The sequence below is a fragment of the Salmo trutta genome, chromosome 24 (genome assembly GCF_901001165.1).
Source record: "Salmo trutta chromosome 24, fSalTru1.1, whole genome shotgun sequence".
Classification (NCBI taxonomy): domain Eukaryota; kingdom Metazoa; phylum Chordata; class Actinopteri; order Salmoniformes; family Salmonidae; genus Salmo; species Salmo trutta.
This window is the reverse complement of record NC_042980.1, coordinates 3,163,348-3,176,338: the sequence shown is the minus strand read 5'-3', so window position 1 is coordinate 3,176,338 and position 12,991 is coordinate 3,163,348. Positions and strand designations below refer to the sequence as shown.

Genomic DNA, 12,991 nt, shown 5'->3' with positions numbered 1-12,991 from the left:
AGGAGACTCACCCGATGCTCCCCTGCTTCTTCTCATCCGGCGGGGACGTCTTCTCCTCTCCTGACGTCCCCCCGTCCTCCTCCATCTCTCCAACCCAGGATGCAGGCATGGTGTTAGGCCTTGGAGTGCCCTGCATCCTGGGTTCCCCACCAACACCCTCCGTTCCTCTCTCCCTGTAGGCTTCTGGACTGAGGTCGAGAGCAGGGGACCCCATCTCCCCAAGCAGGAGTTGAGATCCCCCCTCAGACTCCCAGCCCAGCGCCACGCCCTGGGAGTCACCCTCCACCAGACGTTGAGGGGCCGAGGAAAACAGCGAGGACAAAGCCTTTCCTCCCTCCCCCATCACACGCTTGGCCATCCCCTCCACACCCCCCTCCCTCTCACTGCATTCCGGGCCCCCCCTCTTCCCTTTCTTCTTTGTCGTTGGAGGCGTTGAAGGCAGTGGAGAGACACCACTCCCCCTCCCCGCCAGCTCCTCCACCATCCCCCTCATCTCTTCAATGAGGGCGCTCGACATACAGTCCCCCCACTCCTTCACTCCTCCTCTCTTCTCTGCTCCTTCTTCTGGTCCCATCTCCTCCATTTCCGTCGCCGTTCCCTCCTCCACCTCCGCTCTCTCTACTGTCCCAGTCTCCTTCTTCTCCTCTCCTTCACCTCCCTCCACCTCCTTCCCCTCCTCTCCTTTTGTTCCAGCCTTCTTTTGTCCTTGCCTCTCTCCTCTCGCCGCCTCCTTCCTCCCGTCCTTCTCCTTCCGTGCAGTCTTTTCCCCTGTGCCATTACCTTCATCCGGGCCCTTACTTTCCTTTCTCCCCCCATCCCCCGTTCCCCCTCCAGCTGCAGACGCGTATGACCTCTGACGAGCCGGGCACTCACGCCACAGGTGTGCTGACGAGCCACACCCGTGGCAAGCCTTGGGCTCGTCACAATCCTTGGCCTCGTGCTCTCCCGACCCACAGAACTTGCATTTTCTGGTGTTGCACGAGGCCAGGATATGACCATAGGCCATACAACGCCTGCAGAAAGGAGGCTGACGGGCATAGAATAATGTCCCCCTGTCAGCCCCCAGGGAGAACATCGCCGGAGGATGGAGGTAGCCACCTAAACCCTTCGGGTCCTCCCTGAGAAGCACCTGGAACCCTCTCCTCCCGTTCCAGAATCCCAGGGAGTCCCTGAGGTGCCTCGCTGAGGAGACGTTTTCCACGTATCTCCCCAGAAAGGCCCTCACCTCCTCATCCTTTACGTGCGGATTGTACATGGTGACGGTGACCACCCTGAAATTGTTCCTTGCCAGGCTGGTCACCTCGTAATGGCACAGGGGTCTTGCTCCTTTCCCTTCCCTCACCTTCTTCATAATGTCATCATGCTTCTCCTCCACATGAAACGTCACATCATATGCCTTCTCCATCGGGTTCCCCTGAAGGCATAGAACATCTTTAACCTGTAGATTCAGGTACCCCATCAGGATATTTCTCCCAAACGTATCTCGTCCCCATGGCTCCGTCTCCTTGTCCGTCCAGGAAAACCTCACGGTGTTGGCCAAACCAATCCCTGGAACCTGCCTGATCGGCTTTTGCTGCGCCATCTCTTCAAAAAATTGCTCTCTTTTACAAGAAGCCAAAGAAAAATGAAAATCGAAAACTCCGATTCCCACCAAAAAACAAAAAAATTTCCTCCCTCCTGCCTTCCTTCGACCTTCTGGCTCAGCGGGCTTTGGGGCACCTCGGTACCAAGCTTGATCTGAGCCAAAAGGCCGAGAAGCGATAACCCACAAATTGACCCCTGCACCCGCCGGGCCCCCGGGGGTCTCGGCAGACCTCAGCGGTTTGGCAAAAGTTGTCTCCTCCCCACCCGACGCTTCCCTGGTGACAGGCGGGTGTTTTTTTTAACAAGTCGCTAATGCGTCTTTAAGTCACTAGCTCTTTAAGCCTAGTGCGACTATTTGTTCAAAGCCCGGAAAACACGTCAGTCGTCGTCGGGCTTGAACTCAATTGCCCGAGCGACTACTTTGAGTGGAAAAATACGCCGGTCGGTCGGTCGGTCAGCCGGCTTCAAGTCAAACGCCTGAGCAAAAAGTCTCGGCGTCATCTCTGTCAATTTCTCTTGAAACAAGATACCGGGCTCTGCCAGAAGCAAAGCCCTTCCAAAAATATGTTGAACTCGTAAGTGTTCCTCTCCACGGAAGTCTTTAGTAAAAGGCGAAAGGCTTGTGCGTAATGAAGAGAAACCAGAGTCGTATGGAAGTCAGAGGTCGGGGCCCGAGACACACACTGTGCACTCTAGGCCGGGTGCCCGCGGGTGGTTCCCGAACCCACTCTTCCAAGTTTGAGGGCTGTGGGTAAAAATTCACAGACAGACAGACAATCCTGGTGAAGTGATTGTATTTTTTGGGGGGGGTCAAAAACACAGACAGACAGACAGACAGACAGACAGACAGACAGACAATCCTGGTGAAGTGATTGTATTTTTTGGGGGGGTCAAAAACAGAGACAGACAGACAGACACACACACACAGAGACACACACACACACACACACACACAGAGACACACACACACACACACAGACACACACACACACACACACACAGACAGAGACACACACACACACAGACACACACACACACACACACACACAATCCTGGCCAATGTTTTTTTTTTTTTTTTTTTTTAAGTAAAATGGCGGGAAAACGGGGGACCCCATGAAGGGGGCTTCGCCCTTGTTTCAGTTTGGATGATTCTTCTTTTTTCATTCCTTCTCTTCTTCTGCTAGCTGTTTTACATAGCTTTGTGTATTTCTTTTTCCTTGACAATGAGAGAGAAGTGTTGCACCGTTCCCGGAGGTACTGCAATACCGGGTCGATGCGTGGAGCGGATGGAGCAAGCCCCATTTCCGACTCCCTGTTCGAAAAATCCATTTAATATGTAGTCCCCCGATGGGGGACATATCAGATATTAAACTGATAAGAACAGATTTTTTTTATTTTTTTTTAGAAAAAATAATTTATTACGTTCAATACCATTCATACTTTACAAAATCATATTTCCCTTTCAAACTCAAATAATGGTATTTTGATTTATAAAACACAACAAAAACCCCAAAACAAAACTCAGGGGAGCATCATCCCTCCCCGTCATCCTACACTCTAACTTTCCCTATCTCCCCGTCCCTAATCTAAAATAACCCCAGCCCTAATCCCCCCTTCCATCTCTCCCGGGCAGCATGCTGCCCCCACTTCCTCTCCTCCCTCTTCACCCTCCCCCTCAGATCTCCTTCCACCCTCCTCACTATGCCTTCCACCCCACAATCTCTCCCTGTCTTAACCATGTTCTGCCTGGCTTCCCACAGCCCCCGCTTAAAGAGGCTCATGAGAAGCCAGAGCAGAAACCTATCCCTATCCGTCCCCCTCGCTCTCCCTACACCTCTCTCTAGCCTAGCCCACGTCAATACAAAATCCCCTCTTACCCTTCCTAACAACACCCGTGCCTTTGCCCATACTACTCCGGCAATGGCACAGTCCCAAAAGACATGACGCACAGTCTCCTCCCTGCCACAAGAAGGTCTTGGGCAGGTGGGGGATCGCGCCAAGCTATGCCGGTACATGGTGGAGCGTACCGGCAAACACTTGTGGAGGCTCAACCAATTCAGGTCCTTGAGCCTGTTGTCTAGACCCCGCGCCTGCACTCCTTCCCAGACCACCGCCGGGATGCCCACTACAGGTGCCGGACTTACTGCCCGTCTGACCTCCTCGTACAGGTGCCTGTGATCTAAACCTACTCGGGCGACTTCAACCTCGGGGTGCGCACGCAGCCACTTGGCCGCATGGCCAAAGTGCCACGGCAGCTGTTCCGCCCGAGGACCCGTGTTAGACCACACCATTACGCTTCTCGCCTGATACGAGAAGAACACCCGCAGGAGGTAACCGGACGGGTGTAGTACTGGCTGAGCAAGCTCCGTCAACAGAAACGAAACAAAAATGGCGTCCAGCTTGAGGGGGAGATGTGGTACCCCCCTACCTCCCTCCCCGATGGGACAGATCATGCGTGCCCTGGCGACCCACTCGTACCTGCCACCCCACATGAACTGAAACACCAGCCTCACTAGATGCCTCCTCAGACAAGCCGGCAATGGATAGATGTACGCCAAGTACAATAGAGATGGCAATACATCCACCTTGAGAACCAGGACCTTGCCTAAAAAGGACAACGACCTAGCCCTCCACATCGCCAGCTTCTTCTGTACCACTGCGATGCCCATGTTCCAGTTCAGCGTCGCTGAGCCGGAGGTCTCAAAATGGACCCCGAGTATCCTCAGGGCCCCGTTACAGAGGGATAACCCTCCGGGCACATCCGTCCTACCACTCCATCTTCCGAAAAATTTAACGGAAGACTTCGCGTGGTTAAGAACCGCCCCCGACGCTCGGGTGAAATCCCCAATAATGGCAAGGGACCTTGTCAGGCACGAGTCCTTGCAAAGCAGCAAGGATGTGTCGTCGGCGTACTGTGTCAACTTGACACGGAGACCGCCACTTCCAGGGATCAGCAAGCCCTCCACCCCTGTGTCTGCCCTAATGGCAGCCCCCAGAGGCTCCATGTACAGAACGAAGAGGAGAGCCGAGAGCGGGCATCCCTGCCTGACCCCAGACGAGAGGTCAAAAACGTCACCTAAGTGACTGTTTACGCTAACTCGGCACCCCGCTCCGACATATAATGTACGGATCCATCCTATAAACTTCTCCCCAAATCCTAACCTACCTAACACCCTGAATAGAAAGGATCTATTCACGCGATCAAAGGCTTTCGCCTGATCTAGCGCTGCTACCATTAAAAGCAGCCCCCTATCTTCTACCCAAGCGATGGAGTCCCTGATCAACTGTAGGTTCCATCTGATCGAGCGACCCTCTACCCCGCACGTCTGATCCTCATGGACGACGTAGGGAAGGGCTGTGCGCAACCGGTCTGCTAAAACCTTTGCAAGTAGCTTGTAATCTACGCACAGCATGGTCAACGGCCGCCAGTTGCCAAGGTCAGTTGCTTCCCCCTTCTTATAAAGAAGTGACAGCACCCCGACAACCATTGATCCCCCCGGGACCCCCGTCTCAAGGATGGCCTTCAAGACTTCGAGGACCACTGGTCCAAGTATACCCCAAAACTTGAGGTAAAACTCGGCCGGCAGCCCATCCATCCCAGGCACCTTCCCTTTTCCCATCCTCCTGAGAGCGCTCTCAACCTCCTCGAGGGAGATCTGAGCCTCCATCACATCTCTAATGTCCTCCGGCAATCGCCGGGACAAGTGTTCTAAAAACACCTTTCCCTGCTCTACATCTATTACCCTCTCTTTAAATAAACCTCGGTAATGATCAGTTGTTACCCTGACCATTTCCTCCGGTTTTCTAACTATGCTACCATCTTCTTTCCTCACCCCATGCATTATCTTCCTACTCTGTCTGCCCTTAACCGACTTAAAGAACATAGCGGAACAAGTCTCATTATGTTCTAGAAAGCCATTATGCGCCCGCTCCAGGAAAGCTTGAGCTTTCAGCTCCTGCAGCTCCCTGAGCTGCGCCTTCAGGTCAGTGGATCTCTCCCAGTCAATCGACCCGCCGAGGTTGCCTGCCTCGTACTCGAGTTCGAGCAACCTTTGGATACGATCCACCTCCCTCCTTTCCTCCCTTTTTTTCCTCCTGCAATATCCTATTATAAATGCCCTAATCCTTACCTTAACTAAATCCCACCATTCTAACACCCCCTCACACATGGACCGGAGGCCTTCAAGCCCCCGAAAGAAACCAAAAAAGGTGTCAACGAAATCTTGCTCCTCCAGCACATCCCGATCTAATTTCCAGTACCCCCTACCGAAGAGGCAGACTGGCGACCCCACCTGCAGGAGCACCCCGTCGTGATCTGAAAAGAACACAGGCAACAGCCGCCCAGACAACTGACCCAAAGACCTGGATACAAAAATGTAGTCGAGCCTCCGCGCAACCCCCCGGGAGTTGCGCCATGTGGGACCAGCCATTGTCGGAGTAGTGTGCAGGCCTCCATCAACCAGACCATGGCAAGCCATTAGCCCGGTGATGGAGCCTGCACTACTATCCCTCACTAACCCTAAATCTATGTTAAAATCCCCACCTATCACCAAGTGCCTATTTGTAACACACAGGGGCGCCAGACAGTCCACCATCTCCCTCCTGTCTGCCGCCACCTGTGGCCCATACACCACCACTAACCTATACCTACTATCCCTAAAAGTGACATCCACCCCCAACACCCTCCCCTGCATTACAACAAAAGATCCCTCCACCTTCACCTCCCTATTCCCAAACAAAATCCCCACCCCTGTAGAATGCACCCCACCTATACCCCAAACTGACTCCCCCTTATCCCACTCCCTACTAAACCTGATGACATCCCCTCCATCCCTCAGGTGAACCTCCTGTAAAAAGCAAACATCAAAACCCACCCCCTCCAAAAAACTAAAAACCGCCCTCCTCTTAACAAAATCCCTCAAACCCCTTACATTTAAACTAAAAATATTAACAGAAAATGTCATTTAAAATTAAAAACCCTACATCAACGACTTGAAAACCCCAAAATAACAAAACAACAGGAGACTCACCCGATGCTCCCCTGCTTCTTCTCATCCGGCGGGGACGTCTTCTCCTCTCCTGACGTCCCCCCGTCCTCCTCCATCTCTCCAACCCAGGATGCAGGCATGGTGTTAGGCCTTGGAGTGCCCTGCATCCTGGGTTCCCCACCAACACCCTCCGTTCCTCTCTCCCTGTAGGCTTCTGGACTGAGGTCGAGAGCAGGGGACCCCATCTCCCCAAGCAGGAGTTGAGATCCCCCCTCAGACTCCCAGCCCAGCGCCACGCCCTGGGAGTCACCCTCCACCAGACGTTGAGGGGCCGAGGAAAACAGCGAGGACAAAGCCTTTCCTCCCTCCCCCATCACACGCTTGGCCATCCCCTCCACACCCCCCTCCCTCTCACTGCATTCCGGGCCCCCCCTCTTCCCTTTCTTCTTTGTCGTTGGAGGAGTTGAAGGCAGTGGAGAGACACCACTCCCCCTCCCCGCCAGCTCCTCCACCATCCCCCTCATCTCTTCAATGAGGGCGCTCGACATACAGTCCCCCCACTCCTTCACTCCTCCTCTCTTCTCTGCTCCTTCTTCTGGTCCCATCTCCTCCATTTCCGTCGCCGTTCCCTCCTCCACCTCCGCTCTCTCTACTGTCCCAGTCTCCTTCTTCCTCTCTCCTTCACCTCCTTCCACCTCCTTCCCCTCCTCTCCTTTTGTTCCAGCCTTCTTTTGTCCTTGCCTCTCTCCTCTCGCCTCCTCCTTCCTCCCGTCCTTCTCCTTCCGTGCAGTCTTTTCCCCTGTGCCATTACCTTCATCCGGGCCCTTACTTTCCTTTCTCCCCCCATCCCCCGTTCCCCCTCCAGCTGCAGACGCGTATGACCTCTGACGAGCCGGGCACTCACGCCACAGGTGTGCTGACGAGCCACACCCGTGGCAAGCCTTGGGCTCGTCACAATCCTTGGCCTCGTGCTCTCCCGACCCACAGAACTTGCATTTTCTGGTGTTGCACGAGGCCAGGATATGACCATAGGCCATACAACGCCTGCAGAAAGGAGGCTGACGGGCATAGAATAATGTCCCCCTGTCAGCCCCCAGGGAGAACATCGCCGGAGGATGGAGGTAGCCACCTAAACCCTTCGGGTCCTCCCTGAGAAGCACCTGGAACCCTCTCCTCCCGTTCCAGAATCCCAGGGAGTCCCTGAGGTGCCTCGCTGAGGAGACGTTTTCCACGTATCTCCCCAGAAAGGCCCTCACCTCCTCATCCTTTACGTGCGGATTGTACATGGTGACGGTGACCACCCTGAAATTGTTCCTTGCCAGGCTGGTCACCTCGTAATGGCACAGGGGTCTTGCTCCTTTCCCTTCCCTCACCTTCTTCATAATGTCATCATGCTTCTCCTCCACATGAAACGTCACATCATATGCCTTCTCCATCGGGTTCCCCTGAAGGCATAGAACATCTTTAACCTGTAGATTCAGGTACCCCATCAGGATATTTCTCCCAAACGTATCTCGTCCCCATGGCTCCGTCTCCTTGTCCGTCCAGGAAAACCTCACGGTGTTGGCCAAACCAATCCCTGGAACCTGCCTGATCGGCTTTTGCTGCGCCATCTCTTCAAAAAATTGCTCTCTTTTACAAGAAGCCAAAGAAAAATGAAAATCGAAAACTCCGATTCCCACCAAAAAACAAAAAAATTTCCTCCCTCCTGCCTTCCTTCGACCTTCTGGCTCAGCGGGCTTTGGGGCACCTCGGTACCAAGCTTGATCTGAGCCAAAAGGCCGAGAAGCGATAACCCACAAATTGACCCCTGCACCCGCCGGGCCCCCGGGGGTCTCGGCAGACCTCAGCGGTTTGGCAAAAGTTGTCTCCTCCCCACCCGACGCTTCCCTGGTGACAGGCGGGTGTTTTTTTTTAACAAGTCGCTAATGCGTCTTTAAGTCACTAGCTCTTTAAGCCTAGTGCGACTATTTGTTCAAAGCCCGGAAAACACGTCAGTCGTCGTCGGGCTTGAACTCAATTGCCCGAGCGACTACTTTGAGTGGAAAAATACGCCGGTCGGTCGGTCGGTCAGCCGGCTTCAAGTCAAACGCCTGAGCAAAAAGTCTCGGCGTCATCTCTGTCAATTTCTCTTGAAACAAGATACCGGGCTCTGCCAGAAGCAAAGCCCTTCCAAAAATATGTTGAACTCGTAAGTGTTCCTCTCCACGGAAGTCTTTAGTAAAAGGCGAAAGGCTTGTGCGTAATGAAGAGAAACCAGAGTCGTATGGAAGTCAGAGGTCGGGGCCCGAGACACACACTGTGCACTCTAGGCCGGGTGCCCGCGGGTGGTTCCCGAACCCACTCTTCCAAGTTTGAGGGCTGTGGGTAAAAATTCACAGACAGACAGACAATCCTGGTGAAGTGATTGTATTTTTTGGGGGGGTCAAAAACAGAGACAGACAGACAGACACACACACACAGAGACACACACACACACACACACACAGAGACACACACACACACACACAGACACACACACACACACACACACAGACAGAGACACACACACACACAGACACACACACACACACACACACACACACAATCCTGGCCAATGTTTTTTTTTTTTTTTTTTTTTAAGTAAAATGGCGGGAAAACGGGGGACCCCATGAAGGGGGCTTCGCCCTTGTTTCAGTTTGGATGATTCTTCTTTTTTCATTCCTTCTCTTCTTCTGCTAGCTGTTTTACATAGCTTTGTGTATTTCTTTTTCCTTGACAATGAGAGAGAAGTGTTGCACCGTTCCCGGAGGTACTGCAATACCGGGTCGATGCGTGGAGCGGATGGAGCAAGCCCCATTTCCGACTCCCTGTTCGAAAAATCCATTTAATATGTAGTCCCCCGATGGGGGACATATCAGATATTAAACTGATAAGAACAGATTTTTTTTTTAGAAAAAATTATTTATTACATTCAATACCATTCATTCTTTACAAAATCATATATTTCTTTCAAACTCAAATACTGTTATTTAATTTATAAAACAAAACAAATACCCCAAAACAAAACTCAGGGGAGCATCGTCCCTCCCCGTCATCCTACGCACTAACTTTCCCTATCTCCCCGTCCCTAATCTAAAATAACCCCAGCCCTAATCCCCCCTTCCATCTCTCCCGGGCAGCGTGCTGCCCCCACTTCGTCTCCTCCCTCTTCATCCTCCCTCTCAGATCTCCTTCCACCCTCCTCACTATGCCTTCCACCCCACAATCTCTCCCTGTCTTAACCATGTTCTGCCTGGCTTCCCACAGCCCCCGCTTAAAGAGGCTCATGAGAAGCCAGAGCAGAAACCTATCCCTATCCGTCCCCCTCGCTCTCCCTACACCTCTCTCTAGCCTAGCCCACGTCAATACAAAATCCCCTCTTACCCTTCCTAACAACACCCGTGCCTTTGCCCATACTACTCCGGCAATGGCACAGTCCCAAAAGACATGACGCACAGTCTCCTCCCTGCCACAAGAAGGTCTTGGGCAGGTGGGGGATCGCGCCAAGCTATGCCGGTACATGGTGGAGCGTACCGGCAAACACTTGTGGAGGCTCAACCAATTCAGGTCCTTGAGCCTGTTGTCTAGACCCCGCGCCTGCACTCCCTCCCAGACCACCGCCGGGATGCCCACTACAGGTGCCGGACTTACTGCCCGTCTGACCTCCTCGTACAGGTGCCTGTGATCTAAACCTACTCGGGCGACTTCAACCTCGGGGTGCGCACGCAGCCACTTGGCCGCATGGCCAAAGTGCCACGGCAGCTGTTCCGCCCGAGGACCCGTGTTAGACCACACCATTACGCTTCTCGCCTGATACGAGAAGAACACCCGCAGGAGGTAACCGGACGGGTGTAGTACTGGCTGAGCAAGCTCCGTCAACAGAAACGAAACAAAAATGGCGTCCAGCTTGAGGGGGAGATGTGGTACCCCCCTACCTCCCTCCCCGATGGGACAGATCATGCGTGCCCTGGCGACCCACTCGTACCTGCCACCCCACATGAACTGAAACACCAGCCTCACTAGATGCCTCCTCAAACAAGCCGGCAATGGATAGATGTACGCCAAGTACAATAGAGATGGCAATACATCCACCTTGAGAACCAGGACCTTGCCTAAAAAGGACAACGACCTAGCCCTCCACATCGCTAGCTTCTTCTGTACCACTGCGATGCCCATGTTCCAGTTCATCGTCGCTGAGCCGGAGGTCTCAAAATGGACCCCGAGTATCCTCAGGGCCCCGTTACAGAGAGATAACCCTCCGGGCACATCCGTCCTACCACTCCATCTTCCGAAAAACTTCACGGAAGACTTCGCGTGGTTAAGAACCGCCCCCGACGCCCGGGTGAAGTCCCCAATAATGGCAAGGGACCTTGTCAGGCACGAGTCCTTGCAAAGCAGCAAGGATGTGTCGTCGGCGTACTGTGTCAACTTGACACGGAGACCGCCACTTCCAGGGATCAGCAAGCCCTCCACCCCTGTGTCTGCCCTAATGGCAGACCCCAGAGGCTCCATGTACAGAACGAAGAGGAGAGCCGAGAGCGGGCATCCCTGCCTGACCCCAGACGAGAGGTCAAAAACGTCACCTAAATGACTGTTAACACTAACCCGGCACCCCGCTCCGACATATAAAGTACGGATCCATCCTATAAACTTTTCCCCAAATCCTAATCTACCTAACACCCTGTATAGAAAGGATCTATTCACGCGATCAAAGGCTTTCGCCTGATCTAGCGCTGCTACCATTAAAGGCAGCCCTCTATCTTCTACCCAAGCGATGGAGTCTCTAATCAACTGGAGGTTCCATCGAATAGAGCGTCCCTCTACCCCGCACGTCTGATCCTCGTGGACGACGTAGGGAAGGGCTGTGCGCAGCCGGTCTGCTAAAACCTTTGCAAGTAGCTTGTAATCTACGCACAACATGGTCAACGGCCGCCAGTTGCCAAGGTCAGTTGCTTCCCCCTTCTTATAAAGAAGTGACAGCACACCGACAGCCATCGATCCCCCCGGGACCCCCGTCTCAAGGATGGCCTTCAAGACTTCGAGTACCACTGGTCCAAGTATACCCCAAAACTTGAGGTAAAACTCAGCCGGCAGCCCATCCATCCCAGGCACCTTCCCTTTTCCCATCCTCCTGAGAGCGCTCTCAACCTCTTCGAGGGAGATCTGAGCCTCCATCACATCTCTAATGTCCTCCGGCAATCGCCGGGACAAGTGTTCTAGAAACACATTCCCCTGCTCTACATCTATTTCCCTCTCCTTAAATAAACCTCGGAAATGATCAGTTGTTACCCTGACCATTTCCTCCGGTTTTCTAACTATGCTACCATCTTCTTCCCTCACCCCATGCATTATCTTCCTACTCTGTCTGCCCCTAACCGACTTAAAGAACATAGCGGAACAAGTCTCATTATGTTCTAGAAAGCCATTATGCGCACGCTCCAGGAAAGCTCGAGCCTTCCGCTCCTGCAGCTCCCTGAGCTGCGCCTTCAGGGCTGTGTATCTCTCCCAGTCAATCGACCCGCCGAGGTTGCCTGCCTCGTACTCGAGTTCAATCAACCTTTGGATGCGATCCACCTCCCTCCTTTCCTCCCTTTTTGTCCTCTTACAATATCCTATTATAAAAGCCCTAATCCTTACCTTAACTACATCCCACCACTCTAACACCCCCTCGCACATGAACCGGAGGCCTTCAAGCCCCCGAAAGAAACCCATAAAGGCGTCAACGAAAGCTCGCTCCTCCAGCACCTCCCGATCTAATTTCCAATACCCCCTACCGAAGAGGCAGACTAGCGGCCCCACCTGCAGGAGCACCCCGTCGTGATCCGAGAAGAACACAGGCAACAGCCGCCCAGACAACTGACCCAAAGACCTCGATAGAAAAATGTAATCGAGCCTCCGCGCAACCCCCCGAGAGTTGCGCCATGTGGGACCAGCCATTTTCGGAGTAGTGTGCAGGCCTCCATCAACCAGACCATGGCAAGCCATTAGCCCGGTGATGGCGCCTGCACTACTATCCCCTACTAACCCTAAATCTATGTTAAAATCCCCTCCTATCACCAAGTGCCTATTTGTGACACACAGGGGCGCCAGACAGTCCACCATCTCCCTCCTGTCTGCCGCCACCTGCGGCCCATACACCACCACTAACCTATACCTACTATCCCTAAAAGTGATATCCACCCCCAAAACCCTCCCCTGCATAACAACAAAAGTGTCCTCTACCTTCACCTCCCTATTCCCAAACAAAATCCCCACCCCCGTTGAATGAACCCCACCTATACCCCAAATTGACTCCCCCTTATCCCACTCCCTACTAAATCTGACGACATCCCCTCCATCCCTCAGGTGAACCTCCTGTAAAAAACAAACATCAAAACCCACCCCTTCCAAAAAACTAA

General features: G+C 53.3%; 3 non-coding genes and 1 pseudogene across 3 annotated transcripts; all 4 read right to left on the bottom strand.

Annotated features, from left to right (window-relative positions):
• Positions 1–2,116: 2,116 nt before the first annotated feature.
• Positions 2,117–2,233, bottom strand: LOC115161641 (U5 spliceosomal RNA). Its single transcript, XR_003869338.1, has one exon. It is a non-coding gene; the product is annotated as a U5 spliceosomal RNA (small nuclear RNA).
• Positions 2,234–2,816: 583 nt separating this feature from the next.
• LOC115161735 (U2 spliceosomal RNA) lies at positions 2,817–2,999 on the bottom strand. Its single transcript, XR_003869423.1, has one exon. It is a non-coding gene; the product is annotated as a U2 spliceosomal RNA (small nuclear RNA).
• A 5,721-nt stretch (positions 3,000–8,720) lies between these two features.
• LOC115161640 (U5 spliceosomal RNA) lies at positions 8,721–8,837 on the bottom strand. The gene has a single exon (XR_003869337.1). It is a non-coding gene; the product is annotated as a U5 spliceosomal RNA (small nuclear RNA).
• A 504-nt stretch (positions 8,838–9,341) lies between these two features.
• LOC115161544 (uncharacterized) lies at positions 9,342–9,516 on the bottom strand (annotated as a pseudogene).
• Between the last annotated feature and the right edge of the window lie 3,475 nt (positions 9,517–12,991).